The sequence below is a fragment of the Leopardus geoffroyi genome, chromosome C3 (assembly GCF_018350155.1).
Source record: "Leopardus geoffroyi isolate Oge1 chromosome C3, O.geoffroyi_Oge1_pat1.0, whole genome shotgun sequence".
NCBI lineage: Eukaryota > Metazoa > Chordata > Mammalia > Carnivora > Felidae > Leopardus > Leopardus geoffroyi.
The window spans coordinates 130359098-130374745 of NC_059338.1; the positions used below are offsets into that span (position 1 = coordinate 130359098).

The 15648-nt window shown below is 37.5% G+C and overlaps 1 long non-coding RNA gene across 2 annotated transcripts in view; it reads right to left on the reverse strand.

The window, feature by feature from the left end:
- LOC123586051 overlaps positions 1-15648 on the reverse strand; it is a 50658-nt gene that overhangs the window by 13818 nt on the left and 21192 nt on the right. The window contains exon 5 of one of the 2 annotated variants that reach the window (XR_006706569.1): positions 13771-14555. The exons of the other annotated variant lie outside the window; for it this stretch is intronic. This is a non-coding gene — a long non-coding RNA (uncharacterized LOC123586051). Of the gene's footprint in view, positions 1-13770; positions 14556-15648 lie in introns of those variants that run through there. 2 annotated transcript variants of the gene reach the window in all.

Sequence of the window (15648 nt, forward strand, 5' to 3'; positions counted from 1 at the left end):
GTAAGTGGCCAGGCTGGTTTAGGAAGAAAGTATCTAACTAAAGGAATTAGAGTACCTTTCTCAAGTAGCCAGTAATCTGGTTCAGGTAGTATGGCATGTCACAAAACTAAGTATAAGAATGCAGCAGCATCCAGATGCCTAGGTGACTTAGTCAGTTGAGCATCCAACTCTCCATTTCGGCTCAGGTCATGATGTCATGGTTTGTGGGATCGACCCCACATCAGGCTTCATTGCTGGCAGTGTAGAGTATGCTTGAGATTTGGGATTCTCTCTCTCCCTTTCTCTGCCCCTCCCCTGCCCGCTCTCTCTCAAAATAAATAAAAACTTTAAAAAAATGTAGCAGCATCAAAGCTGTAATTCAAAGGGATTTCACAAATTTGCTTTCTTATAATGCAACACATCATTTCTTAATTTGTTCAAAGTAGACGGGGTTTAAGCATTGTGTTTCCAACATTTTGGGGTTTTTTTCCAACATCATATTGAAAGGCAATTTTCCTGTTCTGGGCAAGAATAGACTGATGAGGTACCATACCATCCTTAAACACTGAAGGTACTCTGATGAAAACCTGTTCCTAAAGAATTGAGTCCAGGAAGTTACACTGACTAATGGAATGGCTATATATACTAAATTTACAAAAATACAAAAGCTTGTGAAACTAATGAAACAATTTAAGTTGTGTGATTTTTTTTTTTAACACAACTGTTTTCATTCTTTGCCTAGTGGCAATTTTTGCCTTATGTACATCTAAAAACTAGATGGTAAGCCAGCAGGAATGAAGGAGGAAAATTATTTTCTTAGGTGGTATTGATTGGTTATCTTTCTTAGTGTCCAGCAGAATGCCATTACGTTGCAGGCATTCAATAAATGTTGAGTTGAATCAAACTCACTGGTGTGTAAAGGTAGTGTCTCAGACATATTCCACTGCAACCCTAAAAGTTTTATGTCCTAACTACTAATATGTAAATGTTAAAAGATTAGCCTGAGCCTAATTGGAGATATCTGCACATCATCTGGTCTGCCACTTGCAGGGAAGACTAATGAATAGCAAAGGCAGGAAAGCTAGGTTCAAGGTCATTGTTAATGATCTAGCTTCTTGATGTTCTCCCTTGAAAAAAGAATAGCTGTCTCAGAATAAATGTTTCTCCAAAGAAGGTACACAAATGACCAACGATACATGCAAGTCTGCTCAAGTCATAAGTCATTAGGGAACTAGTAAGCCACAAAAAGATACCTACTTCACAACCACTAGGATAGCAATAATATTTTTCTAAAGGACAAATAATAAACACTGGCCTAGATGTATAAATTGTAAAAATTACAATTTATAAATTGCAGGTGTGAATGTAAAATGGTGCAGCTCCTGTAGAAAATAGTCTGGCACTTCAAAAAATTAAACGGGGAGGTTCCAGTTCAAGAAGGTGATGTAGGAAGACTCTGAACTCAACCTCCTCCATGGAACACCCCAAACTACAACTATTAACAAAACAATTGCTCCCGAAGAAAAACCGAGAGCTGACTGAACAGCTACTGCACAGCATAGAATAGCAAGAGAAATGGGGACATGCCACAGTTCAAAAGAGTAACCTATCCAGCTAGCCAGCAAAAGTCACTAAGTCCACATAGCCCGAGTAGGGGACATGATACGCAAGACCACTACTTAACTTTAGGAGAAGTAGCCATTTCACTTAACCCATAGGAAAACAACAACAACAACAACAACAACAACAACAACAACAACAACAACAGAAAGCCAAGCAAAATGGGGAGACAGGAGTATGTTTCAAAAGAAAAAGAAAAAAACTTCAGAAAAAGAACTAAATGAAACAGGATAAGCAAAATGCATGATAAAGAATTTAATAATCACAAAGATACTGGGTTGGGGGAAAGAACTGATGACCTCAGTGAGACCTTCAAAAAAGAGATAAAAAATACTAAAAATCAATCATAGTTGAAGATTACAATAACAAGTAAAAAACACACTAGAGGGAATCCACACTAGAGGATGCAGAAGAACATATCAGGATCTGGAAAACAGGGTAATAAAAGGCACACAAACTGAGCAGCAAAAAGGGAAAAGAAATTTTTGTTTTAAGTTTATTTTGGGGCACCTGGGTGGCTCAGTCAGTTAAGCATCTGACTCTTGATTTCTACTCAGGTCATCATCTAGCCCTACACTGACCTCTGCACTGACAACACGGAGCTTGCTTCAGATCCCCTGTCTCCTTCTCTGTCCCTCCCTGCTCACGTGCTCTCTCTCTCTAAAAAATTAATAAACATTAAAAAAAAGAAAAACAGGAAAGAAAAAAAATGCAGATAAAATAAAAAAAGAAAACAATGCTCAACATTTGTTATGAGAAAGGTTATACACAAAAATGAGAAAAGTTTTTAAATTCATGAGATTATTATATAATCATACCAATAAATTTTTGAATTGTGATTGATTTACTAGGAAATTCTAAATTATGAAAATTAAAGAAAAATCTAAATAGACCAATGAACCATGGAAGAAAATAAAGTAGTTGTCCATATATTTCTCCCACAGGGGCATAAGACTAGATTATTTTTACAGTTAAGTGTTTTATTTTTTTAATCTTCAAGGAACATGATTCCCACAGTAAACTGTTCTAGCACATAGAAAAAGATGGCAAATTTCCAAGTCACTCTTACAAAGCCAGGATTATCCTGATAGATAGATAGATAGATAGATAGATAGATAGATAGATAAATTTTAAAAAAGCAATCCACAGAGGCCTCTCTCACAGGAATATAGAGGCAACAATTCTAAATGAAATACTGGCAAATCAAATCCAGACTATAGTCAAAGAATACTACACCATAATTGACAGTTATTCCAAGAAAGCAAAGATGGTTGAAGGCAAGAAAACGTATTGATATAAATTTACCAAAGAAAAATGTAGGATCATCTCTGTAGATATTTAAAAAACACTTGGTGGGAAACCTGGGTGGTTCAGTTGGTTAAGTGTCCAACTTCGGCTCAAGTCATGATCTCACAGTTTGTGGGTTCGAGCCTCGCGTCAGGCTGTGCGCTGACAGCTCAGAGCCTGGGGCCTCCTTCAGATTCTGTGTCTCCCTCTCTGCCCCTCCCCTGCTTACGCTCTGTCTCTCTGTCTTTCAAAAATAAACATTAATTTTAAAAAATCATTTGGTAAAATATTCTTTCCACTTCTGATTTTAAACTATTACACTAGGAAAAGAATATTCCGTACATTATTTTCAAACAATACCTGGGGCACTTGGGTGGCTCAGTTGGTTAGGCATCTGACTTCAGCTCAGGTCATGATCTCATGGTTTGTGAGTTCAAGCCCTGCATCAGGCTTTCTGCTGTCAGCACATAGCCTGCTCCATATCCTCTGTCCCCCTCTCTCTCTGCCTCTCCCCTGCTTGCACTCTCTCTCTCTCTCTCCTTCTCTCTCAAAAAAAAAATTAAAAAAAAATTTTAATAAAAAAATAAAACAACATCAAGCCAATAGTTACCACACTTAAAAAATATTTATCACATGCAATTTCATTTAAAATGAGGGCAAAATAACAAGTGTTGGTGAGGATTCAGAGAAAAGGGAAAATTTGTCTACTGTTGGTGGGAATGTAAGTTGGTGTGGCCACTATGGAAAATAATATGGAGGTTCCTCACAAAATTAAAAATAAAACTACTATATGATCCAGAAATCCCACTTATGGGTATTTTTCTGAAGAAAATAAAAATACTAACTCAAAGAGATATATGCCACCCTCCAACCCCATCCATGTTCATTGCAGCATTATTTATAATACCTAACATATAGAAACAATCTAAGTATTCATCAATTAATGAATGGATAAAGAAAATGTCATATGTATATACACACACACACACACACACACACACACATATGTATATATACATATATATGTACACACAAAGAATGGAATACATTTATTTCAACCATAAAAAAAGAATAAAATCTTGCCATTTGCCACAACATGTCAGACTTTGAGAGCATTATGCTAAGTGAAATTAGAGAGAGGAAGATGTGTACCATATGATCTCAATTGTATGTGGAATCTAAAAACCAAAACAAAACAAAAACACAAATCAAGCTCATAGATACAGAGAACAGATAGATTGGTGGTTGCCAGAGGTTGGGGCGGGGGGTGGTGAAAGGGGTAAAAAGGATCAAAAGGTACAAACTTTCAGACTAGTAAGTCACAGGGATAAAATGTACAGCATGATGACCATAGTTAATAATAACGTGTTGCATATTTTAAAGTTGCTGAGAGTTGATTTTAAAAGTTCTCATCACAAGAAAGAATTTTTTTTTCTAACTATGTATGGTGACAGATGTTAACTAGACTTACTGTGGTAATCATTTTGCAGTGTATACAAATATCAAATCATGCTGTACACCTGAAACTAATATGGTGTTTCATGTCAATTACATCTCTAAAAAACAAAAGTGAGGACCAACATACAAATACTTGCTATCAATACACTACATAGTATTTCTTGGAAATTTCCAGACAAAGTTGTAATTTTTAAAAATTAGGTGTAGGGGCACCTGGGTGGCTCTATCGGTTAAGCATCCAACTTTGGCTCAGGTCATGATTTCACCGTCTGTGGGTTCAAGCCCCGCATTGGGCTCTGTGCTGACAGCTCAGAGCCTGGAGCCTGCTTCGGATTTTGTGACTCCCTCTCTCTCTCTTCCCCTCCCCTGCTTGTTCTCTCTCTCTCTCAAAAATAAAATAAACATAAAAAATAAAATCAGGTGCAAATATTGGAACAAAACAGACAATAACATCTGCAGGCAATATAAGGTCTCACAGAAAAATCCCCTAAGTATAAACTTGAAAATTCTGAAATCTCAAAGAAGTTGAAAATGTAGTGGCCATTTTTATGGGATGTTCTGTTTGTTTACTTTGGTTTTAGCTATATATCATAATAGTCCCCATCCTGGACTTGGAAAATACCCATTATCTAAAAACAAGTGAAGATGGGGCCCCAACAGAGGGGGTACTACAGAGGTAAAAAAAAGATTTCTTCTCAGCTTCCTGACTACCCATGCATTGGGACATGACCAAGGAACACTCCACATCCTTCCAATAATTGCCTTTTATTTTCTACCTAGGCTTTAGTTAAGGCCTATGACTCTTACAGAAATTGATGTTAAAGGTAGGTTATAGGCAACAAACTCTCAAGATAAAGGGGGAAACTGATATACATTTTTTAATTACCTTGCCTAGCTAGGGCCAAAAGTAGTGGCAATTCCATAGAATTCATAAATGGTAATCTGAGAGTCAAGAGCTCAGGAGGATTAAATAGCTATGTGAGTTACTTCTTTCCCATTGAGGACAAGGCTTTGGATGCTTGCAAAGCATCTATCAAAGAACAAGATGGAAGATATAAAGAATTAACAGTGTGAAATTATAGCCTGAGAGGTGGAATTATAGCTTTTAATGGTACTGAATAGCTTAAAGAAAGAAGACAACCACAAATTCCTGTTTCATTTCAAGGCACAGTTAGAATCCTAGGAAATTTCTATTATGATGTTCTTCAGCCACAGACAGCTTTTTTTTTTTTTTAGATTTATTTTTAAGTAATCTCTACACCGAAAATGGGGCTCGAGTTCACAACCCTCAGATCAAGAGTTGCACACTGTACCTACTGAACCATCCACGTGCATCCACAGGCAGCTTTCTGATCACTGTAAAACCAAATGTGAAGATTTATCCAATAAGTTGCTGAATTAAAATGTTAGTTGAGTTGGCAACTGGTGGTTACATGTCTACTGTGTGAAATTTAAGATATTAAGAAAAGAGAAGGAACCCACAAAATTAAACAAGGATCATTTCTAATCCCTTAAGACCCTTCTCGACAGCTAAATCTACCACAGTGTTCTAGCTGTAAAGAAGTAGGGACTCCTTTAGACTTGGAGATATACTCTGGGGAGAGCTAATTCTTACCTCACCCATCATTGTTTCAGACTAGGAATATAAATTGATCCCTGGAGATTTTCTAGATCTAGCATCAATGTTAATGAAAGATTACTGCAACTACGTGAACACAGAATCACCAGGAGCTCAGATCCCCCAGGAATAAGTTTAGGGCACCCCATTGATGCCAGGTTTACTGACTGAAGGCAAAGTAAATACAATAGAAGAGGGAAATCATAAAAACCTGCTTCAACCTTACAATCAGTTGTAAAAATGACAATTACAACATCTAATTACAACTTACTCTTTCCTGCTATGTCCTATGTATATCTACATGTGTTAACTATCGTCCTTCTTTTTCCACCATCTCCTTTTTTCCCCACTATTTTATTTAGCACTTGTGGTGGTTTAACTTTATAATTAGTCCTTGAGGGGATCACAAGAGAACTGCAGGAGAAACAGACATAATGTAGAGATCTTGGATTTGTTTTTATTTTTTAAAAATGCTTATTTATTTTTGATAGAGAGAGCAGGGGAGGAGCAGAGAGTGGGAGAGAGAGTGAATCCCAAGCAGGCTCAACACTGTCAGCACAGAGCCCAATGCAGGGCTCAAACCCACAAACCATGAGATCATGACCTGTACCAAAATGAAGAGTCAGATGCTTAATTGACTCAGCCACCCAGGTACCCCTCAGATTTATTTTTAAACTCAATAATTGAGATATTGTGGTGGAAGGAATTAAGATGGTGCAGTAGTAGGGGGACTCCATGCTTGCCTCATCCCTCAAACACAGGTAGATAAATATCAAATCATTCTGAACACCCAAGAAATCGATCTGTGGACTGAGAGAGCAAACTGCACAACTAGAGGAAGAAAAGAGGCCACACTGTGGAAAGTAGAAGCTATGGAGATGAGATTTGCAGAAGAAAAGAATCCCTGGTGTGGTGGAGAGGAGGGAGCCCTGATCATGGAGACAGGGGAGAGGGAGAGAGAGAGAGAGAGAGAGAGAGAGAGAGAACAAGAGTGAGAGAGAGAGAGAGTGCAGCACGCAGGGACTTGCACAAGAAAAGCACTTCCCCAAAATTACTGACTGGGAAAACAAGAGAGGCTGATAATCACGAGTTTTTACAAGCAGCAGAGCTCAAAACCTGAAGTTTTGGAAGTTTGTGCCATTGCCAGGGTCAAGCCTGGCTGGCATAGCAGTGCTCATGTGGAGGAGGGCAGAGGACCAAAAGCAGAGAGCATGGTCTGAGGATGCCCTGGGTCACTTTGGGAGAGACAGTTCCCCTTCCTGGAGTGCATTTGGGAGAGGTAGCATTGCCTCTCAGGGGACAAAAGACCGTTGAGCTGCCTCATTCATTAGCATAGCAGCAGGGGCACCTGTTGAGGGCAGCTAACTTGGACACTGGGTTTTTGCTGCTTTTACCATAAACTACAAACCCCGCATGGTCATGCAACTGCTTTTCTGGGACAAACCAGCACCAGACACAGCTTGGTGACACCCTCTCCATTAGAGGATCAGTACAGGTCTGTGCCATGCAAGGTCCCTAAAATTTGGAGTTTTGAAACTCAGCCATGCTCCTGAGATAAAACACAGGAGTACTGTGCTGCCAGATGGGCAAACACTTAGACACAGACAAGGTGAAGGCAGAGATTTGACAGAAGCCTCAGACACAAGAGAGAAAATTGTTCGTTCCTCTGTGAGGGCTTCCTGAACATCAGTGGGTGCGAACTCCCCTCTCCAGGGACAAGAGAGCCAGGTGACACCATTTTTCACCCCTTCCATCAACACGCATGGACTTCAAAGAGACACAATACTCACAGTAGAGGCTTGAGCCACTTACACCAAGCCCTGTCCCCCTGCGCTCTATAGGTTTTTTGTTTGTTTTGTTTTGTTTTGTTTTACAGAGGGCAAATGTGCCTGAGAGCCAGAACAGCAACATGCCTCTTCCTCAGAAGACCAACACAAAACCCCTGCACACACCAAGTCTAGTAGCCACAGAGTGCTCCAGAGCTCCAGCTCTAGGGGAAATAGGATCTAGCCTTTTTTAACAAGCAAACCAAAACACACAGAGTTAAAATTCACCACACACTAGACAAAGTCCAAACACTCCTCACTGCAGGCAAGGAGAAACTCTGCAGAGGACTGAATTGAGGGAAAGAGCAGCCAAAAGACAACAGCAGAGTGCACACAACAAACACCAAAAACACTTCCTGAAGTGACAGGCCATGCACAGCATGTGACCTTTTCTTAATATAGCCATTACTCTCTGAAGTAGGAAACATAACAGGCTTTCCTAACACATGGAAGACAGAGACCTAGACAAAATGCCAAGAGGAAGGAATTCATCCCAAAAGAAAGAAAAAGAAGAGGTCATGGCCAAGGATCTCTCTCTCCACACTCTGTCTCCCCTCTCTCTCCCTCCCTCACTCACACTCTGTCTCTCTCTCTCAAAAATAAATAAAATGTTAAACAAAAAAAATTTTTTTAATGGAGCAGAATAGAAAACCCAGAAATGCACCCACAACTATATGGTCAACTAATCTTTGACAAAGCAGGAAAGAATATCCAAAGCAGGAAAGAATATCCAATGGAAAAAAGACAGTCTCTTCAACAAATGGTGTTGGGAAAACTGGACAGCAACATGTAGAAGAATGAAACTGGACCACTTTATTACACCATACACATAAATAAACTCAAAATGGATGAAAGACTTAAATGCGAGACAGAAAACCATCAGAATCCTGGAGAACACAGACAGCAACCTCTTTGACATCAGCCCTAGCAACTTCTTACTAGATGTGTCTCTGGAGGCAAGGGAAACAAAAAGAAAAATAAACTATTGAGACTTCATCAAGATAAAGAGCTTCTGCATAGTCAAGGAAACAATCAACAAAACTAAAAGGCAACCTACGGAATAGAAGATATTTTCAAATGACATATCTGATAATAGGTTAGTATCCAAAATCTATAAACAACTTATCAAACTCAATACCCAAAAAAGAAATAATCCAGTTAAGAAATGGGCAAAAGACATGACACACATTTTCCAAAGAAGATATATATATGGCTAACAGACACAGAACAGATGCTCAATGTTACTTATCATCAGGAAATACAAATCAAAACCACAATGAGATACCACCTCACACCTGTCAGAATGTCTAAAATTTACAACACAGATAAAAACAGATGTTGGTGAGGATGTGGAGAAAGGGGAAACCTCCTACACTGTTGGTGAGAATACAAACTTGTTCAGCCACTCTTGAAAATAGTATGGACTTTCCTCAAAAAGTTAGAAGTCAAACTACCCTATGACCCAGCCATTGCACTACTGGGTATTTACCCAAAGTATACAAAAATACTGATTCGAAGGGGCACATGCACCCTGATGTTTATAGCAGCATTACCAATAATAGCCAAATTATGGAAAGAGCCCAAGTATCCATCAACTGATGAATGGATAAAGAAGCCAATGGATTATTCAGCCATCAGAAAGAACAAAATTTGCCAATTGCAATGACATGGCTAGAGCTAGAGTATCATGCTAAGTGAAATAAGTTAGAGAAAGACAAATACCATATGATTTCACTCATGTGTGGAATTTAAGAAACAAAACAAATGAACATAGGGGAAGGGGAAAGAAAAGAGAGAGGGAGGCAAACCATAAGAGACTCTTAACTATAGAGAACAAACTGATGGAGGTAGGTAGGCAGGGGAAGATCTAAATGGGTGATTGGCATTAAGGAGGGCACTTATTGTGATGAGCACTGGATGTTATATGTAAGTGATGAATCACTAAATTCTACTCCTGAAACCGGTATTAACCTATGTTAACTAATTAGACTATAAATAAAAACTTGAAAACAAAAACAAAAATAAATAAAATAAAATAAATAAATAAACTCACTAATTGATAAGACACTGAGTTGCTCCTCTTCAGGGAAGGGGTAGTGCTTTTTTTTTTTTTTTTTCAAATTTATTGAGATATAATTGACATAGAGGACTGTATAAGTTCATTTATCCATTCTACTGTTGATGGACATTTGGGTTGTTTCCAGTTTTGAGCTCTTAGAAATAATGCTGCTATGAACATTCTTATATATGGCTTTTGGTGTTCACATATACACATTTTGTGTAAATACCCACAGGTAAAATTGTGGAATATGCATATGTTTGGCTTTACAAATTTCTGGCTAATGGCTTCCCAAATTGTCTGTGACAATTTATGCTTTCTCCAGCAGTGTATGAGAGTTCTAATTACTCCACATCCTTACCAGCCAACACTTAGTATTGACATTTTCATTTTAGTCATTCTAGAGTAGGTATAGTGGTATTGTATTTACTTAGATACTCTCTTTTGTGAAGTGCTTCTTTTGCCCAGTTTCTACTGAGTTGCCTGTCTTCTTTATATTTTCTGTATATGCATCTTTTTTGCTGTAAGTACTGAAAATATCTTCTCTCAGTCTGTGGTTTGCCTTTCACTGTCTTAATGTTGGATTCTTATGAACAAAAGTTCTTAATTTTAATATGACCCATATTATTTTTTTCCTTTAAGGTTAATACTGTGTTAAGAAATTTCAATTACCCCCAAGGTTCTGAAGCTATTCTCTTATGTTCCCATTCACATTTAGAATTACAATCCATCTAGAACTGATATTTATATATGGTATTAGGCACAAGTCAAGATTTCTTTTTTTGCATATTAATGTCTAATTGACCCAGTATCATTGACTGAAAAGGCCATTATTTCTTCTGCTGCACTGCACAGTTGCCTTTGTTGTAAATCAAGTTACTGTGTATGTGTGGGTCTGTTTCTGGACTCTTTCTTCTATTATTATGGACTAATGAAAAACAAAGCCACTTTCTTTCATTTCCAGATGATTCTGAAATATATTTGATATCACTCCCCATACATATAAAATAGTTTTCAAGGCCAGCCACAGTCTGAATCCAACCTATATTTCTAACATTACCTCCCACCAGTGGCTGGCACAAGAATCTTTAGCTCTAGCTGAGTCATGCTGAGTCCCTGGTCCAATTCTGGTTAAATAATGTATTTTAAAAACTTCATCTCCATTACTTCCTGGTGACTAGAACGAACTTTGCTGCTCCCAAGCTAATATCTCATGAGTCTGGGATATATTGATGGAATTACACCTTGACTCTTAATCTCTGACTCCATGCTTTATTGGTCTGACTTTACATTTGCCACAAGGTCCTGATTCTAATTCAATTTCCTTACCAATTATGGCATAAACCTGGACTTCCTGCTTGACTGGGACCCAAACACCATGCCTGAATATTGCCAAAATGTTCTTAATGAGACTAAAAATGTTTCTGTGGAAACTCAAACCAAGTGGGATCTGTTTCAAATGCTTCTTGAGACTGTAATGCACCTCCATTGTTGGCTGCACTTGTGAGTTTTGCCTAGAGATCCGAGCCATGGTGTCAACTCTCTAAAGTAAGCTCCATGGGTAATCATTGCAGTCCCAGGTCATGTATCTTCTTGAAAGTTGTGATGTCAACAGATCACGACTATGAGGGCCAGCCCAGAGCCAGGCCTTTCTTGTAGTCTTTATCCTACATTTTCTCTTTTTCACTCTTTCTCTCTCACCTGCAGTTCGGCAGTCATATTCTGTCTTGCTTCATAATCAAAATCATATGTATTTCAACATCTAACCTATGTCTCTAACTTCACAAGCAGCCATGCCATCCTAATCATCACTTATAAACATTCCAACCTTACTGTCTCCATGAAAAGATGCTTATTCTTATGCCCCTCTATGTTAATTGCAGTATTATTTATGATAGCCAAGATATGGAAGAAACCCAAGTGTTCATTGATAGAGGAATGGATAAGAAAAAAGATACACACACACACACACACACACACACGGACTATTACTCCGTCATAAAAAAACAAAATCTTGCCATTTGCAACAATGTGAATAGAACTAGAGGGTATAATGCTAAGTAAAATAAGTCAGTCAGAAAAAGACAAATACCATGTAATTTCACTCATATGTGGATTTTAAGAAAAAAACAACCAAACAAGAAAAAAAGAGACAAAAAAAAGGACAAAAAACCACTCTTAAATATAGGTTGTCAGGGGGGAGGTGGGTGGAGGGAGGGGTGAAATAGGTGAAGGGGATTAAGAGTACGTTCATCATGAGCAATGATGTATAGAATGTTGAATCACTATACTATACACTGGAAACTAATATAACACTGTATGCTGTTACATTGGATTAGAAAATTAATTTTTTAAAAGATGCTTATGCTTTCCCTTCTTTTTTCACAGCTCTACCTCTCCCTTAAGACCCATCTCAAATCATCCCCTCCCAATCTCCTTTCATTTGCTTTTATCTGTATGTCTACTTCAGCATGTATCACAACTAGCCTTAGATCATAAGTAATTATATGTGTCTATATAATTCTATAATTACATTTGTCTGTTTCCCTTACAGACTGTGGAACACTGGGCAATATTTTTAATACCTATAAATCTGTCTTGGGCCTTGTGCATAGCAGAGTTGTAAATATTTACTGAGTTTAAGTTGTGTGGTGGAGGGGAAAAGATAGGATTGAATACTGGCTATACCACTTATTTACCTGCTACCCCACATGCCTGCTGTGTGACCTTGGCCAAGTCATTTAATTTCTTTGTGTTTCTCAGCAGCAAAATTGGGAATAATTGGGAATAAACTGCCTTGCCAGTTTATTATTAAATGACATGATATGTTTAAATGCACTTAGCATATAGTAGTCTCATAGTAGAAACAATTTAAGTCTTATTTATTAAAGTCATCTCTACATTCAATGTGGGGCTTGAACCCACAACCCCAAGATCAAGAGCCAGACACTCTTCTGACTGAGCCAGCCAGGCACCTCTAGTAGATTTGTTTTTAATATAAAGTTTCCTAAGTATAAAACAGAGAATAGAACTAACAGATGAAATGATGAGTTTCCCAGGAATAAGTGATTGGAAAGTTCTTATGCTAGAAATCCCATCATTTTATGTTTCGATTTAAAATTATCAAATATAGGGGCACCTGGGTGGCTCAGTAGGTTGAGCGTCCAACTTCAGTTCAGGTCATGATCTCATGGTTCATGAGTTCCAGCCATACATAGGGCTCTGTGTTGACAGCTCAAAGACTGGAGCCTGCTTCGGATTCTGTCTCTTTCTCTCTCTGCCCCTCCCCCACTAGTGCTCTGTTTATCTCTCTTTCTCAAAAATACACATTAAAAATTTTTTTTAAATAAATAAAATTATCAAATCATATTACAGTGGGGTATTTTAAGATATTAATCTCTGGTCTCACTACTTACATGCCATCACCAACAGTAAATGCTATTTCATATAATTTAGCATCAACCTGATAGGAAATTTGAAGTGACTATAAGTAAATAATGTCCATCAGGATATAATTGGATAGGCAAATTATTTCTAACCGATGAAACATTTTCCATTAACTGCTGTGGAAGCTGGAAATCCTACTACAAACAAGAGTGGGGTTGCTTTAGAGCATTCATACTACCAGACCTTAGTTCTATATCTAGGCTGGCTGTACTCTCCACATAGGGGATTCTTTTTCCCTTGGCTCTTCACGTGGCTTACTGTTTCTCAGGTTTCATGTCCCAACTTGAATATCAATCACAGTTATTTCCTGTGGCTACCCTATCCAAATGAGGTACCACTCCCTGCCTAACTCTATTATTTTTTTTATATACCAGTCTCTTTGTTTCCTTCCTAGCAATTGGTAAAGTGTAATTGTTTATGTATTTGTTCAATCAGCCTGTCTCCCTCTATACACTATAAGTACCATGAAGGAAGGAACCATGTCCCTCTGGGTTACAGCTGATCACCAGAGCTAGTGCATAATAGGTACTCAGTGAATAACTAATGGACTGATTAACTTAACAATGTAAATAAACTTATTGCTCACCACTACCCTGTTTACCTCAACAGCTTCTTCATTCAACTTTTAGTTGGCTGAAGAGCTCTCAGAACTAAATTCCACGAGTTTTTACTTCAATGGTTCTAAAATTTGGGGCCATATTTTCTCTTCCGCAAGGGTTTTTTAGATATTGATCTACTGTTTTTTAGTGCCAGAATGGAGAATTCTGATGCCAAACTGATTTATTCTTCTTAATTTTGTAAGGCAATATCTATAGGAGTTTTTCTTTATGTTTAAATTCTAGTATTCTTATTAGGCTATGTGTCTCTGCTGATTGATCTGTATTACCTTTCCAAAAAATTTCATTAGAATACATTTTTAACTTTTCCCAATTTTTTATAAGAATTTCAAGCTTTGAGAAAACAATACTACAATGAACACCTGTATACTCTTTACTTAGATTTATCAGTTAACATTTGCCACATATGCTTTATCTGTCTTTATATATATATATAAAGTTTGTTTTAAAAAATTGGCTCATGCAGTATGGGGGCTGGCAAGTTTGAAATCCATAGGGCAGACTGGCAGGCTAGATATTCAGGTAGAAATTGATGCTACAGTCTTGAGGCAAGATTTCTTCTTGAGGAAAGCCTCAGTTTTTGCTCTTAAAAGCCTTCAAGTGATCAGATGGGGTCCCACTCAGAGTATCAAGGATAATATCTTCTATATAAAGTCAACAGGATTGTACATGTTTATCACATCTACAAAATACTGTTACAGCAACATTAGAATGTGATTAAATAACTGGGTACTATATACACTAGCTGAGATGACACATGAAATTAGCTATCAAAATTATCTCTACATTTCTCTATGTAGCTATAGCTCTTTATGTAGAATACATATACATATGTGTGTGTAAAATTTGTCATTTTGACTGACCACTTGAAAATTGCAGAAATCCTGACACCTTTACCCAGGTGTCCTAAAGACTATTCTCATATATAACCACAATACAGTGAGTACAATAAAGTAACTTCAATACAGTTAAATTAAAATTTCCCCAATTGTCATATTTTAAATCTAGCATTTACTAAAAATTACTTACTGCCTTTTTTTTGTCTTTTTACTCTTCTTTCTCCCTTTCTCCCTTCCTTCCTTCCTTCCTTCCTTCCTTCCTTCCTTCCTTCCTACCTTCCTTTAAACTCTATAGTCAATGTGGGACTCAAACTCATGACTTTGAGATTAAGAGTTACATGCTCTACTAAGCCAGCTAGGCACCGCATCATTTTACTCTTTAATTCTTGCACAATCCTCTTCTGTTACACTTGTCGCGCTGACTTTTTTTTTTTTTATGCTGACATTTTTTTAAGAGCCCTGGCCAACAGTGTTAATGAATGTCTTACAATCTGGATTTGACTGATTGTTTCCTCATGATTAGATTCAGGTTAAAATTTTAGTCAAAGAACACTAAATAAGGAATGCTGTATATTTACCATTAAATCCCACTAGGAGGCATATAATATCAGTTTGTCTCTTCATTGGTAATACTGTTTGGTTCATGCAGTATCAGCTAAATATCTCTATTAGCAAAGAATATGCCTTACCCTTTGAAATTTATAAGTAATCTAAGGGTTGGTCATTTGTGACTATCCTCTTCTTCAGCAACATTTTATCTAATGGTATTAGTGTCCATTGATGATCTTTGCCTGAATCAGTTATTACACTGGTAGTTACAAAATGGTGATTTTCTAATGATCATTACTTCCTCATTTATTAGCCAACATTCTTCTATAAAAGAGAAGTTTCCCCTTTC